Source organism: Poecilia formosa, unplaced genomic scaffold, assembly GCF_000485575.1.
Source record: "Poecilia formosa unplaced genomic scaffold, Poecilia_formosa-5.1.2 Scaffold10, whole genome shotgun sequence".
Taxonomy (NCBI): domain Eukaryota; kingdom Metazoa; phylum Chordata; class Actinopteri; order Cyprinodontiformes; family Poeciliidae; genus Poecilia; species Poecilia formosa.
In genome coordinates, this window is record NW_006799949.1 from 4,220,646 (window position 1) to 4,230,493 (window position 9,848).

A 9,848-nucleotide genomic window follows, 5' to 3' on the forward strand; every position below is an offset into this window, starting at 1 on the left:
AATATGGACAACATTCCATTAACGCAACTGGTGTATTTATTTATCAAGGTTATTAGAGTTGCACAAATAAACAACAAATTGTATGCTTATGTGTCTTCCAATCTTTAACTGAGAACAAAATCCATTATTTCTTGTCACTACAGCACCAAGGTGCTCCACTGTTCCTTTGCTCTCATAACAGCTTTATATCCAAGGCCCCGAGATCTTAAACAAACATATAGCTTATTAATAGAATTTATGTGCCATATACCATCTAGTCGGGGTCGGGCTGCCTAATTACCTCACAAGCTGAATAATGTTGGTGTGCTTTATTAATGTCCCATGGTATTGCTAGGGACAACCAATAAATACAGCTCTGGGGATTCTATCAAATGAAATGTGAATATTTCAGTCTTTTAATGAAGCACTACCAATGCACTCCACATGCACCCTTATTTAAAAATGCTCATGATCCTTCAAAGGCATATTACACAAAGAGCGGGTAAGTGATGGTAGCCAAATTGCCTTTTAAAATTGAGAAGTTCCTAAGCCACCTTGGTCCCCTGACTTGCAAAAAAACCTGCAAAGAGCATATACAGATAAGATTCAGTGCACCTTTTTATCTTTCAGTAAATAATGTTATTGTTCGCTAGGTGAACTTAATGAGCACCTTGGGGCCTTTGGGGACTTTCAAACCATCTTATCCCAAAGGGAAAAACAAGGAACTTTGCATTAGAGACTTTGGCATTTTCAGCAGTGGGTTAGAACATCATATTCCCCGTCTCCAGTTTCTCTCACCTTTCATTTGAACATAATGGAAAATCAAACATCATTATCAGAACATGGAGCCATAAAAGACAAATGTATGTGTTACTGCTCACACTCTGTTTTCCTCAGTTCTTTATGGCTTCCCTAAGGAGATGTTCAGGCTTCTTGCAGATCGGCCATAAATCCTAAACTTAGTCCCTTTTTTTTTATCACAATGGGAAGATGGCTGTCTGGCTGAAGACTGAATGTGGCTCAGAGCTGGATAGAGACCTATATGACAGGCCCCACTGAGGACTGAATAGACAGCATCGTCTGATGAATGATCTGCCTGCTTTTTAATCACAAAGCACACACTTCAAGAGGGACATCAACAAAAGTGAATGTGGCAGAGTAGGATGAGTGCAGGGATCTCAGTGTATCTGATGGCTTTTTGTGGTGTATCAGTGAAAGTCCAGCTCACAAGCTTCTCTGCTCAGTCAAGAAAGCTGACATTTGTCTACCTTTAGTTATGTACTAAATTTTGCCATGTGTCACTTTTCTTGTAAAGTCAGTCAGTTTAGTGTTGTGACAGATATTCAGCTGTGTTTGAATGCACTCACATGACAAGCCAGACTAATGTAGTGTGCTTGTGTTGAACTGTAGAACATAGTAACTCTTATTTAATTTGATTCAGTTCTGCATACACTGCCCTGCTGTTGCCAGGGTGCCAAATGTGTGCAAAGTAGACAGCAAAAATTGCCGGGCTTTCCCCCCTTCCATTTAACTCATGTTTACTAAAATACAATGCGAGTGCCTATTTTAAGAAATTACTGGCTTCCAAATTAAGAATTTTTAAAATACAACAGCATTTCGTTCTGGTGAAATGTTTCTCCCTGGGCTAGATTTTTAGCAAACTATAATCTAAAAGAGTGCATTTAAAAGAAGCTCTTTTTTTTTGTCAATAAATACCAGATGTTATTTTGAGTCCCATTTAACATTCAGATGTCAAATGTGATTCTTAATAGTCAGAGCAGACACTTGTGTCAATGGAAAAAAAGGTGACCCTAAGTACATCCTTCAATGGCTGCACATTGATGAGTTGAAAGAAGCAAATTTGTCCTTCAAAGCCTGTTATTATTTGAGCAAGCTGCTGCAATGTACAAAGCACAGTGAGCCCAAAGCATGGGTTGCATTTGCTCTCTACACTCCAGTGCAAAATGAGACTAGTCAAGCCTTAATGTAACCAGCATAGCTGGATAAAAATCTATACAAACTCAATTATGAATCAATTTGAGTTTGTGTCAGACAGTCTGGTGCCAACAGAGTGGATTTTTTATTAACTTATGGTCTGGGAAGAATGAAACACTTTTCATTTGTGTACTTCAGTATGTTGCTTCATGATTCAGAGGAAGGGTGTTCACACTTTGTCTTGGATGGATCTCAGATGGGGACCAGCTTGAGCTGCTCAATGTTGTGAAGTAGCATACATAGCCTTGACAATGTTTCTTATGACTTTTTACATATTGGCAGGATAATGTATTGGGATTTTTGTGTAACAGACAACCAAAACGTAGCACATAAATGTGTTCGAGCAGAGAATAAAAAAAATAATAAAAAATCTCTAAAATGTTGCATTTTTGCTGTAATTACAATGACAGTTCTGTTGTGTCTGTACAAGCACAAGTATAGCTAGGGGAATTTTTGCCCATTCGTCTCCATAAAAAGTCCAAGTTCATTCACATCACATGCTCAATAAATTTATAGATATATGCACATCAATTTAAATGTCCTGCTGAGGATTTGCACTTCAGGGCCATTATCGTGCTGAAAGGTGAGCCTTCAACGCTGTCTCAATTGTTCTGCAGCCTCTGCCTTTCGTCCAGCATGCCTTGCATTTAGTGTTGTCCGTCTTCTCATAACTTCTGACCAACTCCTTTGTACTTGCTAAAGAAAAGCTTCCCCTTAGCATGATTCGTCCACTACCATATTGTATAATCAAGATGGCGTGTTCACGGTGTTTTTGTATTAGTTTTCTGCCAAACAAATTTTTACATGTGGGCCAAAAACAACAAAAGAAAAACTCAGTTTTGGTCTCCTCTGACTATACTTAGATTCACATTTGCTAAATGTACAACATTGCTTTCTTCACGGCACGCCTACATGATTTGTGCTGTGCACAGCTAATAGTAATATGGATCTCTGCAGCTCCTCTAGAGTTACCACAACGCTTTTTTAGTTCCTTTTCCAAGTGATGCTCTTCTTTCAGTTTGAGCGGAATAAACATGCTTTGGTAGAATTGCACTGTGCTTTTTTTGATTTTCCTATGATGAACTGAACAGTATTCCATGAGATGTCCAAAGATTGGAGCATAGTGCTATAAACTTTCTCTGCTTTAAACCTCTCCACAGTAACATGAGTTTTCCTTAACCTTCATTTAAATGATTATTCAAGAATACTCTCCTTTTGACCTGTGAGGTGAGGCCTTCTCAGAAATATGTATTTTTTTTTTTTTGTGGAGTTTTTATTTAGCATTATGTAGGCTCTAAATATTTTTGGTCCAATGTAAACAATTTAGGTGGAGCAGAACACAAATGCATGCTACACTTGTCTGGTTTTTATTTCAGGAAGCTCTTAAAAAATATCCATCCTTTTCAATCTAGCTCAAAACTCATAGTTGTCAGATAAAAGCCAAATAAAATACCCTAGAGTTTGTTGTTGTCGTGTAAAAAAATGTGCTAAAGTTCCAAGAGGCATGTATACTTTGTCAAGGTTCAGCATTTCCTTTAGTGTCTTTGACTTCACTGTTTACCATTGTCAAAGCAGAGACATAATGAAACCGAGACAGCAGGAGGCAGGATGTAGCTCAACAGTTGATTGAATAATTAAAGTTAAAACCCTCCCACACTGATTCATATTACCCCATTACTGAGAAACGTTTCAGTTCATATGCATTTTACCCAGCACCCCCACTGTCCTGTTCTAGCATGTCAAACTGGGTCACAGACTTGAATGCATTAATTCTCACATTTTATTCTGTGTGAACCTTGACTGCTTCAGATGTTAGCATGCTGAGAGTTAGTTTCCAGACTAGTTTTACCACAAAGAAACATTTCTTCATCTATTAGACAATAATCTGTGTTTGTTAAATGTCTGAGTAAGGTTTTTATATGCTCTCACTTGACAAATAGCTGCCATTTTGGAGAGTCCCTCACTCTGCACCTGTCATACCCCGAGTTGTTATTGATTTGAGAAAGCCAGCCAGGTGGTGAATAGGATTTTCCATGGAGTGTAGTTTCTCATTGAACATAGACAGATTGTGCACACACTCTCATGTGTCAGTGCAGGAATAACAGCTGAGTCTTGAATAAACTGAGATCTAATAGTCAGGGGGACGACCCAGCATTACAATCAATCTGTCAATCATTGTCCTTCAGGTCATTATCATGGGCTTGTTGACTGTATTATAACTGGTCCACCTACTTTGTGTTAGTGTGTGTGTGTTGAGGGGCAAAAAAAAAAAATGTCATTCTTTGTCCCATTGGTTCCATTAAAAGCTGCCCTACAGTAGTTTGTCCATTTGCTAAAAATTCTTGGCCTGTCCCTTAAGGTGAAATAAAATACTAAAGAATGATACAGCAGTAGTTGACCAAGTCCCCCACCGTCCCCAGTATTTACACCTTGGGTGAGATGACCTCTCATTAGCAAGAAAGTGGGTCATATAGGAGCTGGTGGTTTTCAGGTCTTGAGCGAGAAAAGCTCTGCATCCTTCATACTGGGAAATAAAACAACCCTCTTGGTAGTCATTTACTATCTTGCTGCCAAGAGTAGAGTCATTAATTGGAAATGGTGTGGAATGCTTGGCTTGGCATATTCTTCCAAGCCTACTTAGAACGAAGGTTTTCACAGCCAATAAACTCAGGCAAATATGATTGAAAAGTATGCCATGTCGAAGACAGGTATAATTGTGGCAATAGTAGGTGGTTGGCTGGAGGAACATTATTTTTCTACAATAAAATCTTTCCTTTTCCTACATGTTAACCATTTTTGTGCTTCGTTTTCCTCTCCTGTTGTTAAAAAATTACAACTGCCCTGTTGAGGTGTCTTGAAGATGATTATCCTGTGAGCCTGGACGTCTGTAACTGAACACACCCAGGGGAGCCTCATCACCCCTGCTGTAGTAGAGAAGAACAAAAAGAGCGGGGAGGGAAGAGAAGGCAGGAATTCCACTGAGCTACAACAAAGAACTCAGTCGAATATTTAAACCCCCTGCACCCATTGCACCATCGTGCTAGGTTAACCTGCTGAGCTTAAAGACAACTCGATCCTCTCCTCACCTTGGGAGCAAGTTATACTGAGGCATGCTGAGCATTGTCTGCTTACATTCGTCATCAATTGAGACAACTCATAACTAAATGAGAATTTGTATTTCCAACTCTCGCTTTCTTTGTTATTAGATGAGCCCACCCTGCCATCTTCTCTGTGCAACCCAGAAGCTGCCCCTCTTCGTCTACCCCGCCCAGACAAATCCAACATTTAAAGATTTATCTCTTAAATGAGAACCTTTGGTAAACAGGCTAATCTGTTTGGCAGCACTCACAGTCATGGCTGAATAAAACATTTGACAACACTAAGCTTCTGAATCTTCCTATCTCTCTCTGGCAAAAGGCCTCTCTCTGCCTCCCTTCAGGGCTTCCTCATTGTTAATCCCACTGATCACATTCTTCTAGCTTTTTGCCATGCTGCAGGGGTGTGGCTGGACTTTTGTCTTGTCTGACAGAGAGTTCATTATGTGATTGGCGAGGAGCTAATGCAATAACACTTGTCACGTGCTACTACCGGGGCCAAGCCCAGCCATTCATGAAGCACTCCGTTCTTCCTCCTCTGCCGTCTTCCTCGTTATTGTGGAGGCAGCCTGCCACCTCTCCCGTGGCGACAGGTTCCCTCTGAGGTATTTAACCACTTGTCTTGGAAAAACCCTTTTAATTGAAATGGCCCGTTGGCTGATAAGCTTCTGGAGCTTTATCTGGGAGGAGATATAGTGGCTCGGGTCTTTTTTTGCTGGGAGGTTTTGCAGTAACTAACTCCATTTCTAATAGTGTTTTCTTTTCTTCAAATCTCACTGGTGGTTTGCATCGTTTTAGGCAGCTTCTTTTTCATGCTGAGAACTTTCTGTTAGTCAGGGTGTTTCCTTCTTTTACTCTTTTCACAACGGTGGGAAACCCATGTTTTATCTAGGTGAGGACACTGTTGCAACCTTAGAACATGTACAGTAATTTGAATCATCAAGCAAGGTTTTTTATTTTATTTTTTATTGTTTTACTTATGCCCTTTGTACACAGAACAAAGACCTTTGGGAGATTTTAAAAGTATTCATACTCCTAAACCTTTGTCAATACATCCAGAAAAGTTTGAAACATACATGCCATACAGGAATAAATAAAATATAAAGCTGTAAAGCACCAACATAAAGGAAAAATAATAATAAAATCATTTTAGTTGCAGTTTTCACCCTGTGGTTTGTACTATAAAGTACCTATTTTTTACTTAACTTAACCAATTCTGATGATTTCTTCTTCAACATGGCTGGATTTTCGCATTTTCCCATTCAAATGCTTAGAAGCGAAGCCAGTGAAGCAGCAGTGAGCTGAGCCTCACCTGGGATTGCACAACCTCTCGCTAACTGCACTGGCTGCCACCACTAGGAGAGCAAGTTCGTCCTGTCTGTATGCCGGAAATAAAATGGCTAAAAAACATTGAATATATGGACTGATTTTCCATAACTTAGCTTATGTATATAACGTACAGTGTTTGTTATGTGTGTGTATCGTGTTTTGTGTGCGGAGGAGCGATCAGAAACGGCAGAGAACAGATTCGAGGTGAGGCAGGCAATTCTCTTGCCTCATGGCAGGGGGCGCTCATGATCCCAGATATTGTGACTGCACAACTGTAGAGTAAGAGACAGTGAGCTAGCCATGGAGCTAGCCATACAGTAAATAAGTAAAGTACAGCGATATATTTGTTTTCTTCTCTCTTCCGACGTCAACATGAAAGTCTACATTTCTACACTTAAACAGTTTTCTAAAGTGTATTTTCAATTGAAGCAGGAGATAATAACTAAAGGAAGACCAACACCAGAGCTGAAAGTTTTGCTTTGAGACAGTTTGACGATTGTTAAACTGAGTAGAAAAGACACGCCGAGGATAGACTTGGCTTTGGATGAACGGATATTTTTGTGCAGAATTAGCGGTCCATGGATTTCATTGATAAGTAAAGTTAAGACCGCAATAAGTTGGTTTTGTTTAGTTTTTTTTTTTTGTTTTTTTTTTAACGAAATGTGCGTTTTGTGGGCTACAGTTTGTATGTCTAAGTAATTCAGTAAAGTAGAAGCGGTAGCTAATCTAGTTTTTTTTGGTATTAAGTCCTAAAACATGAAGTGGTATTATTGTCAGTTGCTATGGCAACGAGTCTGCGTAGCTTGGCGAATACAGTCTTTCCCTTTGCTGTGGATCATAGCACGAAATTAATACCTACATTTCTAAGTTTCACTGAGTTAACGTGGCTATGGATGACATGTAAAAGATTAGTCTTTTTGCCCCTGAGCTTTTAATCCCTGCGCAAAATTTCCAAAATTTCCGTATGTCCAATAACATACATGGTGTCTGTATAGTCGTAAGTCAGTGCCTCACCATATATAGAGTCAGGAATTGCCTCAATGAGACTGGCTTTGTAGTCATCCTGGATTTGGATTTGTTTTTGTAAAACACTGGAAAATGGACGTCATAGATTTCTAAGGTCCACACAGTAATCTAGTTTGTTAGTAGAAATGCATGCTTGCTTGCTTCATGATTGCATCTTTTGGCTACAACAAAGCACACTGCATTCCAGTCCAACTCAGCAGGTAAAATTCAATAATAATATGTGACAAGCAAAAAGCACAGTAAACAAACTCAAACGCCGTCTTACTTTCCCAGAGATGGCATGAAGATGTGCACAGTGGGATGAGCTCATGAGTACACACAACCCAAATTACTGCTTGTATGTTTAACAAAACACATTGCAGCTACCTGGGAACACAGAGTCGGGGATTTCTTTGTTTGATATTCAAACACCTTTCATGTGAGTTTGTAAACAAACTTCAGCCTCTCCAGTTGAGTTTAATTTGAAATCCATGTGATGCTGAATAAAATCTGATGAGCTCTTTCTGAGCTCCAACCCACATCACCCCTCAGGCCATGACACAAATGATTCACCCGGTGGTCATTTATAATCAACAGACTGTTCTAATCACAACCCTTTAGTGAACAAATCCATGTGACTCTCATGTACCATTTGAATTATTCATCAGTGTTTATTAGGTCCTTTCACTTACTTGTACTAATTGGAACAACTACTACTTGTGTGCCTGTTTGATAATAGTTACATTTAGGCTGTCAAGTGCATATAATGGCCACCAGGGTTCTTGTGCTTTGTATTTATGCATAGACGTTAAGGCCTATGTTTTAAAAATGCATATTTTCATGCAATGCCGGGCATATAATGTGAGTAGAAGAAAATTCCCATTGACTTCATTAAAAGGATGTTGTTTTTTTGTTTGTTTTATTTTTACTTTGAGTTATTTCTATTAATAAATTATATATAGTTTAATGAAGGATTTGTTTAATTTTTCAAAACAGTAGATCTTCAGAACATGTTTGGATAGAAACCTGGTATGGTAAAACAAAAATTGCTACTATTACTAGTTTGTATTCCGCTTTGTTTATTCTATGACAACCCTAAATGCAATGTAAGCACCCCAGTATGCAATAGCATAATCTAGATAGATAGATAGATATTGTCTTATCTGACACTACTAATTCCAAGGTCATTAACAAGCGCTCTGGTAGTTGTTGTAGGATCTTTGGCCACGCCTCCATAGCTTTCTTTCAGGAGTTTTGAAAATTTCTACCTTCTACTTCTCCAGCACTTGTTCTGTACTGTGTGGCTTTCTTTAAATTTCTTGATACTTCTCACTCCACTTCTTGACACTTGGAAATGCTGTGTATACTCCCTGCTTTGTGAGCATCACCATTTCTTTTTCTCGAGTTTAAACTCTGTTCTTTTGTTTTTGACATGATGCTTTATCAAGTTACAGCTTAAACCTTTAATGAGGATTTTTTTTGTGTGTGCGTATAAAGCGTAGGCCAACCTTAGCTTTACTTTGACTGATCTTTACAAAGTGAAAGCACATGATTTCACAACTGTGGTTTGTGCTTTGGCTAAGTAAAAATAGGTGTTTTTTTTAAAGCTGAAGTATGTAACTTCTTTTTTTTATTATTATTTTTTGGTGTATTTGTTAAAGCAATTATAATGTCATGACAGTATGGAAACAGGTCATCTGTGAAAATATTGATTTCTTCCACCTCCTTCCTGAGATATTTTTGCCATCTGAAGAAAACAATAAGAGCCAAGAGGAACATCATAATGCAGTCACTCAACCTCATGTACTCGCTGCTAAATGTGGTAATGGCGGAGAAAGAACTTATAGTTACAAAAAAACTGTTTACTCACCATCATCAGTGGATATGTAAACTAGTCTGAGCATTCACAACGATGATGTAAAGCTGTAGTGGTAGTAGAGAGCAAGAAGACACGGAGAAGGGTGATGAAAAGCGCCACATGAGATTGTGATTAACAGCTTTAAGACCCACCTCCTGGCTCTGATTGGTTGTTTCTGGGAACACTGGGAAAGGGCAAAGGACCTCGATTTTTTTTTCCCACAGATTAGGTGTCTCATACCATCCTGTCATGACATAGGGAAAGTTTCAACAAGTACGTAAAAAAATTCAAAATAAATGTTACATACTGCAGCTTTAAGGTGGCTAATAATTTTGACGGTGTTTTTGTTGTTTTTTGTGAAAGAATTTGCTTTCTATGTGCAAAGAATTTAATGGAAGCCTCCAAAATAAAAACTAGGATGTTTGGAAAAGCTGTATAAAAAAATATAATTTATCTGTTCAACAGAAGGTGAGCAGTTTGATAATTAAAAAAAAAATACTTTTATACAGTGGGTTAATAATTTTGACCTCGACTGTAGATGATAATTTTAAACAAAAAAACTGATGTCATAGTTACAAAATATTATA